This window comes from Colobus angolensis, unplaced genomic scaffold, assembly GCF_000951035.1.
Source record: "Colobus angolensis palliatus isolate OR3802 unplaced genomic scaffold, Cang.pa_1.0 Scaffold17, whole genome shotgun sequence".
Lineage (NCBI taxonomy): Eukaryota > Metazoa > Chordata > Mammalia > Primates > Cercopithecidae > Colobus > Colobus angolensis.
This window is the reverse complement of record NW_012114821.1, coordinates 11,692,582-11,701,016: the sequence shown is the minus strand read 5'-3', so window position 1 is coordinate 11,701,016 and position 8,435 is coordinate 11,692,582.

Below are 8,435 nucleotides of genomic sequence, written 5' to 3'. Positions count from 1 at the left end.
AGCCTCCCCAGTAGCTGGGACCACAGCTAGGTGTTGCAGTTTAACATGTTCTTCTATGACCCCTTTCATCTGTGGACTGAAGCTGACAACTCCTCAGCAGGATGCTCACAGACCTCCATGGACTGCCCTTGCCACCTCTCCACCTCAAATCTTGCTCCTCTTCTCTCCTCCTCCCCTCAGATTTCATGTTCTAGCAACACCAGCCTCCTTCTACATCCTGTCGATTCCATGTTCTCTCATGCCTCCACACTTCATGCATTTCCTTCCCTTCTTGCTCTCTTGGCCAATGGGCATTGCACACTTGTCCTCAAGCCTCAGCTTCCATGCTGTTTTTCCTGGAAACTATCCCTGACTTCTCCAGGCCTACCATTGAACTGCTTCCTCTACTGCCCATTGCACCTGGTACATAACTCCATTTTTACAAGCCGTAGATGTGACCTCCTTGAGAACAGACTGCCAACCTAGTCCCTGACACAGACCCAATGGTCTTGAATATTTCCTGAACGTAATCTTCCCCAGACCACACTGTTCCTCTCTGATGTGCTTTTCTTTCCTGGGCCTGGGTGGTAGAGCATTATTCTAGCTGGCTTGCTTGTTGGTGTAAGTATTGGTTTGATTTCTGCATCTCCTCTTAAAGGGATGCTCCATGAGGACACAGACTGTCTTATTTTTTTTTTTTATAGCTGGTTCCCCAGTGCCTAACATGAGTGACTTAAGAAGATGCTCAAATCAACCTGATTTAAATAGAATAGCAAATTTATCCACTCACATGTTTGCATATCTCTGTAAATGCAGGCCCATTGTGGCCTTAAATAAAAAGGCAATCTCAGCCAAATAGATGGGCTGTCATGTTCTGCTTGCCCCAGCATGAGGGGCTGTCTGAGCTATCCCTGGAAGTAGAAGCCTGTTACTTGAAATCTGTAGATGCCAGGGTTTGGTGTCAAGGTGAAATGATTCTGATACCCGTGAGCAATGTATCTGGTACTGTGATACCAAGGTGAAAAGAAAGCTTGTCAATGCCACCCTGGGGACAGTGTGACAGTGTCAAAACAAACTCACAGCAAATGCCATTAGCTTGGACTGAAGGAACATGATAGGATGCGCACAGAAACGGGACCCAAGGCAGAGAGATGACATTATGGGCTTGCGGCTCTCTTGCTCAGTCCCCGCACCCGTAACCTCTCAGGATCTTCCCCTTCCAAACTGACAGAGGAAGTCAAAGGCTCTGAAATTCTCCCATGGCAGTTCTTCTATGAAGGCGACAAAATAAACCATAGATTGTTTATTTTATGCAATTGTTTCTTTAATAAAATATGAAGTTTTTATGATAACAAACAGACGGCATCTTGCAAAAAACAAAACTAATTAAAAAATTCACTTATGTATCCAAAATTGTTAGGGAAGCTGCAACAGTCACACGGAGTCCTGGGCTGGGTACCCACCATGTGCCACATTTAACACACAGCCTGGCAGGCAGGGAAACAAACAAGTGGATTCTAATCCAAATGGTATTTTCCCTCTGGTGTTTGTGTGTGTGTGTGTGTGTGTGTGTGTGTCTGTGTGTATGTGTTTTTAGACACGATCTTGCCCTGTCATGTGGGAAGATATGCAGTGGTTCGGTCATGACTACAGCCTCCAACTCCTGGGCTCAGACAATCTTCCTGCCTCGGCCTCCTGAGTAGCTGGGACCACAGGCATTGCCACCATGCCCAACTCATTTTTGTATTTGATGCAGAGATGGGGTCTCCCTATGTTGTCCATGTTGGTTGGTCTCAAACTTCTGGCCTCAAGGGATCCTCCTGTCTCAGCCTCCCAAAGTGCTGATCTTACAGCCATGAGCCACTGCACCCAGCCTGTGTACTATTCTTTATTCAGACCCTTTTAACATAGCACAAATATTAATCCATCTTATTTCACACATCTGCCCCAGACCATTTGGTAATGGTCACCCTTTTTATTGTGATTTATCAAATATGCAGAAGGGTACCCCTTCCATAATCTAATAATTGCCAAGAATGCAACTAGCCTTGCTATTTACATCTTCAACACCAAAGCTCAGGTATCCCCAGTCTTACTTAATCAGTGGGCTCTGTGCTGCAAAAAGGGCTTTTGACTCAACCAGATACAAGTTTATATCCTAACCCTTCAGTTCACTCTGCACCATGGACAAGCCACTTTACCTCTCTGATCCTTCTTTTTCTCATCTGTAAATTACAGGAGAACGCACCACAATGTCACAGAGCTCTTGTGAGGATTAATTATAGCATAATATTTCTAACCTGGAGACCATATGTATATAAGCTCTTCAGACTATTCCTGTGCCACAAAGGGGCTGAATTTATGTTAGTGCCTGGGTTATCCTTAGAATATCAAGGGTCAGAACTGACAGATACTTGAACACTACTAATTCAGAATTGTCATTTTATTGCTGAAGAAACTGTGGCCCAGAGAAACTCACTGACTTCCTCAGAGTACTGCCTATAAATTCAAGGGAGTTATTTGTTGATTTGTATATTTAATGAAGACATAGATAATACTTACAATGTATCAGACAGTGTTCTAGGTGTTTTACAAATATTAGCACTTTTAAAATGCACAGAAACCCTATGACATTTAGGGTTATTATTCACACTTTGTCGATGAGGAAGCTGAATGTTAACTAACTTGCCCAATTACAGGTTTGTAATTATTAAGAGGGATACACACCCAGGCAGTTATCTCCAAATTCTGTGCATTGAACTGGTCTCCTCTCCTGTAATACTCACCATACCTCTTCAATATCCATTGACACAGCCAATGACTCTCTTTCTCTCTCTCCTTCACCTTTCTTCCCTTCCTCCCTCTCTTTAGCCATCCCAATTAATAATAACGAGAGTAGAAATTACTTTCTTTTAGCATCTGTCTCAGCCTGGCTTTCCTAGAAGGCTGAGGCTAATGAAAACCTGGCATGCTGCTACTTTACCAGAGAGAATGATCCCAGAGAAGCTGGAGAGAGAGAGAGAAGGAGGTAGTCAGGGAAGGAAGGGGACAAATGAGAGGTCATGTTACCAAGCTGGCCACATTTGGTGCCAAGTGCACTGACTCTTCTCTCTCCCGGGCTGTCTACCAGGATGCTTAGGGACTATTGCACCTCGGAACAGACTGTGAGGGTGGGAGGAGGGAGGGAGAAGAATGTCTGCACTGGTTCCTACTTCCCATCAGCCCACGGTTCTCCCCATGAACATTACCTTTCTTGCCCTGTCCAGGGTACCGATGCACAGCCGCAGCTGGGGGACGGGCGTCTCCCACCTCAGCAACCGCAGAGAGATGGACCCCTTGAGAAGACTGTCGCGGTGGGGAAGGGGGGCGGGGACCTGAGCCCATGCAGAGTTGGGGTGGAACAGCAACAGCTGGGGTGGCGAGACAGGAGAAGCTGTGAAGAGCTGAGGGGACTCCTGGGGGAAGAGGGGGTCTGCTCTACCTACCCTGTAGAGTGCAGAATCCTCTTGCCATTCACATCTGGCCAGGAGTTTCCAAGCTAGTGTATTTTCCTCATTCCAATCGTATTCTTAGGCTAATTATCTGTAACTTGGGACACCTCTCTTAATTTCTCTCACTTTTCCATTTATTACAGGAAATAGTATAAAGATCTGATAAGAACATCAATTGGAAAGGGATATGTCCGAGATTACATAATAAATTGGTGGTAGAGTCAAAAAAAGAAAAAAAAGTCTAGCTGTGCCAGGGACCTGAGATACTTTTCAAGAAGCATTTCAGAGTCAGAAACTTCTGACTGTCTCCAAGCCCACCGCTGAAGGAATCCACAGGACAAACTGCATGAGACATTTGCAAATAGCCATTCACTCCCTCATATCCCCACTGCACATCTGGAAGTACCAGCTCACAGTGAGTCAAGAAAATGAGTTTTTTTTTGTTCTCTAACATCTGAGCTGTCAAAAAAAGTTGCATACATTTATTTATTTATTTATTGGGACACGGTCTCACCCTGTTGCCCAGGCTGGTGTGCAGTGACACAATCACAGCTCACTGCAGCCTCAACCTCCCTGAAACAATCCTCCTGCTTTAGCTTCCTCCATAACTGGGACCACAGGTGTGCGCCACCACACTGCTATTTTTTAATTTTTTTATAGAGATGAGGTCTCCCTATGTTGTCCAGGCTGATCTTAAACTCCTGGTCTCAAGCTATCCTCCTGCCTTGGTCTCCCTAAATGCTAGGATTACAAGCATAAGCCACCTCACCCGGCCATGTACTCAGTTTATAACCCAATGTCCCTGCTTGAAGATGGGATCAATGGATAATACATACACCCCTGCTTTGCCTTATTGTGAAAGAGGTTAACTAATTATTCAAGATATTAGGTAATTTTTGATAAAATGTATTATAAGAATAATAGTCATTTATTAAGCACTTCTTAGTTCCCAGAGACTGTGCTAGGTGCTGTATATCCATCCGAATGGTTAGAATTTTTTATGCACTTCCTATATTCCAGGCATTTCTCAATGTGGGGCATGTGTGACCAAGCAACCCTCGAGACAGTCCTGGGAGACAGATTTGGTCCTGAATATCTCCATTCTGCAGAGGAGATAAATGAGGACCAGAGAAGTTCAGTAACTTGCCCCACATCACACAACTGGTGGGAGGTGGAACTGTGATTACAGACTAGGCACTGGTTCTAGAATTTGTCTTCTATACTTCTCCTCCTTGCTTTTTAAGACTCATGAGGATCCAAATTTGGCCCCCGTGCTGTCAAGTTGCAATCTTGCCTGAAGGACAAAGTGCAGACTCTTTGTAGAATATACTACCCAGCCAGCCTCCCCAGCCCTACCACCCCTGTCCACCTTCTGCCCGCTCCGCCTGTGTCAGGAAAATTGTAATCCAACTCCTGGATCTGCTACATTCTAATTCTATGACCTTGAACAGTCATTTTCACCTATCTGAGCCTCTGTCTCCTTATCTGCAGAAGGAGCAAAATCCCTTTCTTTACAAGGGTCTTTCAAAGAGCGACAGGCATTATGTGGATAACCCCTAACTCAGTTCCAAGAACACAGAGGAATTTATCCAATACCCGTTTTCTTCCCTTTCCTCTCCTGAACTTCTGAACTTTCAGTGAGATTACTTTGTTGTAACGTATCTGTCTGCCTTGCAAATGCCCCCAACCAAAATGCTTCTCTGCACTTTGCACATGCCAGGAAAGTGAGCACACTCTTATATTTATCAGGTTGTGTGTCCGTCCTTTTCTAGGGTTATTGGAGGTGAAGCTTCCGGTTTACCCCTTCATGACTGACTGCCCCATTGCCAACATAGTTTCCAACAGATACAGGAGCTTAATAGCTAATGCCTGTTGAATGAAGTAGGAAACAACTGAAGACAATATGTTCTAGTCCATAATAGCAGCTCAGTAATTACTTGGTGGCTGGGATTTGACTCGATTAGATGTGAGCATGCCTGGATTGATCTCTAGGAGAACACAGTTGAGATGGATTGTTTTTTAGCTTTTCCTTGCTCAGTTCAACTAACATGGTATTACCAACCACAATGAGGCTGAAGTGGGCACAGGCAGGGGCTGATGAATGACACGCAGTCCTGCCCTAATTTCTGCACTTATTGTACCAGTTCTTCCAAACCCCTGCACAGATTAGTCACTTGAGGAGCATTTTAAATGAATACACATTTGTCCATGTCCTTTGACCAGACTAACAGCTCAGCAGAAAAAACAACCAGGCAGTCTCTAAGATAAAAGGGATTTGGGGCTGGGTGCAGTGGCTCACGCCTGTAATCCCAACACTTTGGGAGGCCGAGGCAGGCAGATTACCTGAGGTCAGGAGATTGAGACCAGCCATGGCCAACATGGAGAAACCCTGTCTCTACTAAAAATACAAAATTAGCTGGACGTGGTGGCGCATGCCTGTAATCCCAGCTACTCGGCAGGCTGAGGCAGGAGAATTGCTTGAACCCGGGAGGTGGAGGTTGCAGTGAGCCGAGATGGTGCCATTGCACTCCAGCCTGGGCAACAAGAGCAAAACTCCATCTAAACAACAACAACAACAACAAAAAGGTATTTGGGGTGTTTGCTTTTTGCATTAACCTCTCTCTCTCCTCTCTCTCTCTCTCTCTTACACACACACACACATACCACACAACACACACAGTGGTTTTCCAGGTTTAAGAGTGAATGATCTCATTTTCTCTCTCTCTCACACACACACACAAAATACACACACACACACAACACACACACCACACACACAGTGGTTTTCCAGGTTTAAGAGTGAATGATCTCATTTTCTCTCTCTCTCTCTTTCACACACACACAAAATACACACACACACAGCACACACACACCACACACACAGCGGTTTTCCAGGTTTAAGAGTGAATGATCTCATATTAAGTAGCACGGAAACAGTAGGGCCTGCCTCGGCCTTCCAGCTAGGGTTTTTGAATAGTTTTATGACAGCTTAACAAAGGTGTGCAATGGAGTATTTTACACGAAGCAGGAAGAAGGGGCCCTGCCCGTCCTTCCATGATGTGTTCAAGCAGCTAGCACAGGGAGAAGTGGGATGTGAAGACTCTCTGGATGGAGTGCACCCTCCTGTTCCAACAGCCAGCCTGTCAACCCATTCATGAGCAGACAATGGCATCCACATCAATTAGCATGATGAGCAGGTGAGGCAGGGAGGGGGAGGAAGGTGACAGAGGCTGATGTGCCCCCTCCATTGTGACCAATGGTGGACAGATGATTCCATGGAATGGAAGTTCACTTGAATCAATTTCAGGTAAAGAAGTGGATTTGCCAGCAGACTGTCTGAGCTGATGTGTTCAAGTGGCAGAACTGAGCCCCCTCCTCTATGAAGCTGTCAATCATTCCACACAGGAGAGCATGGTGATGGGATCAGACAATGCGTGAAATGGCCTGTGGTAGAAAGGCACATGGCAGGGACCTTTCTCCTTTGCATGACTGATGCAGCATGCACAAATCTTCAGTGGAGAGCTCAATGCATTTTTACACGTGTCTGTATCTACATAAAGAAAAGTCACCTCGATCACATTATGTGACGTTCCCAGCACCCTTCGCCGCTCCACTCTAGAAATGCTGACCTCAGGTGATCCACCTCGGCCTCCCAAAGTGCTGGGATTACAGATGTGAGTCACCGCACCCAGACACTCTGGGAATTCTTAATGTAGGTGTCCCTCTCTTTTTTCCCTTTCCCTTGTCTCTCCAATAAACATTACCCCCTTCCCTTACACTCTCTTTTTCTAACTCCTCACTTACAAGGGTACAAAAGACCTTAACATGTAGTACTACATTAGAAAATAGAAGTTGACTAGAAAATTACCACAATGTATTGCTGCTCTTGCTGCTATTGTTATTTTCATCAGGCCTGTGTTGAGTATAGTTGTAAATACTATGATTGCTGTTTATAAAGAACTTGGAAGTCTTCCGACCCCAAGGAATTTGAGTTTCCAAGGAGTCATAAAGACATGACACCACCTTGTGGCCCAGTCATTGTTTGTGATGCTGAGGGCAGAGCCTTGGAGTCAGCTCTCCCTGTCCTGTTTCCTGCATTTCTAGGAACCCCCTCAGAGGCTGCAGGGCTGGGAGGGAGGACTGCCACGAGTAAGGGTTCTCTGAGTAATGCCACTAACAAACCATGGGGCCTTGAACAGGTTGGTTTGCCTCCTGGAGTCTCAGCCTTCTCATCCGTAAAACAGAGGGAGCAATGCTTGCTTTGTCTTTTTTGTGTGCTTTAAAGGTAAGAGGCCTTATTTCTCCAGACCCTTTAGGCTTGGCTCCCTCTAAATCCTCAGTCAGAGAGTCTGAGCATTGCTGGCTTCTATAAATTCTTCAGGCATTTAGGAACAGGTGCATCTGCTGGGTGGTGCACAACTTGGGATGCAGTGGCTACTTTCAGAGAAAAAAAGTCCCACTTGCTTTGGGCAGGTGTAGTGCTGCACCCACCAGGGCACACAATTTGATCACAAGAGAATGGGCTGGGTTTTGCCCTTACTCATTGTCCCATTTGTGTGGTGAGTACCCTGCAGAACTGTTTGCAATGGCCCTGCACAGAGTTGGCTGTTGCCTCAGTACATTTGCATTTTTTGAGTCCTTGCTCTGACTGTGCCACTTTAAGATCCAGGTCAGATGGAACCTTGTTGGTAAAGTCTTATTGACTGTGCCTGGAAAGCTCTGTTGGAGGCCTCCCCATCTGCCGGCCCCTCCAACTTCCCTGATGCCTGCACATGCCTCTGCCATGCTGTTGTGGACTTCTGCTCCATGCTTCTCCTCACCATCTCACGAGCTTGTGAGGATGAAGAATGTGCCTGCTGCTTCTTTATGTTTCCTTTTTTACCAAGCACAGCACCTGGCTTTTGATCATGCTCAGAAAATATCAGAGAGATGAAGGAAGGAAAGAAGGAAGGGAGGGAGACAGGG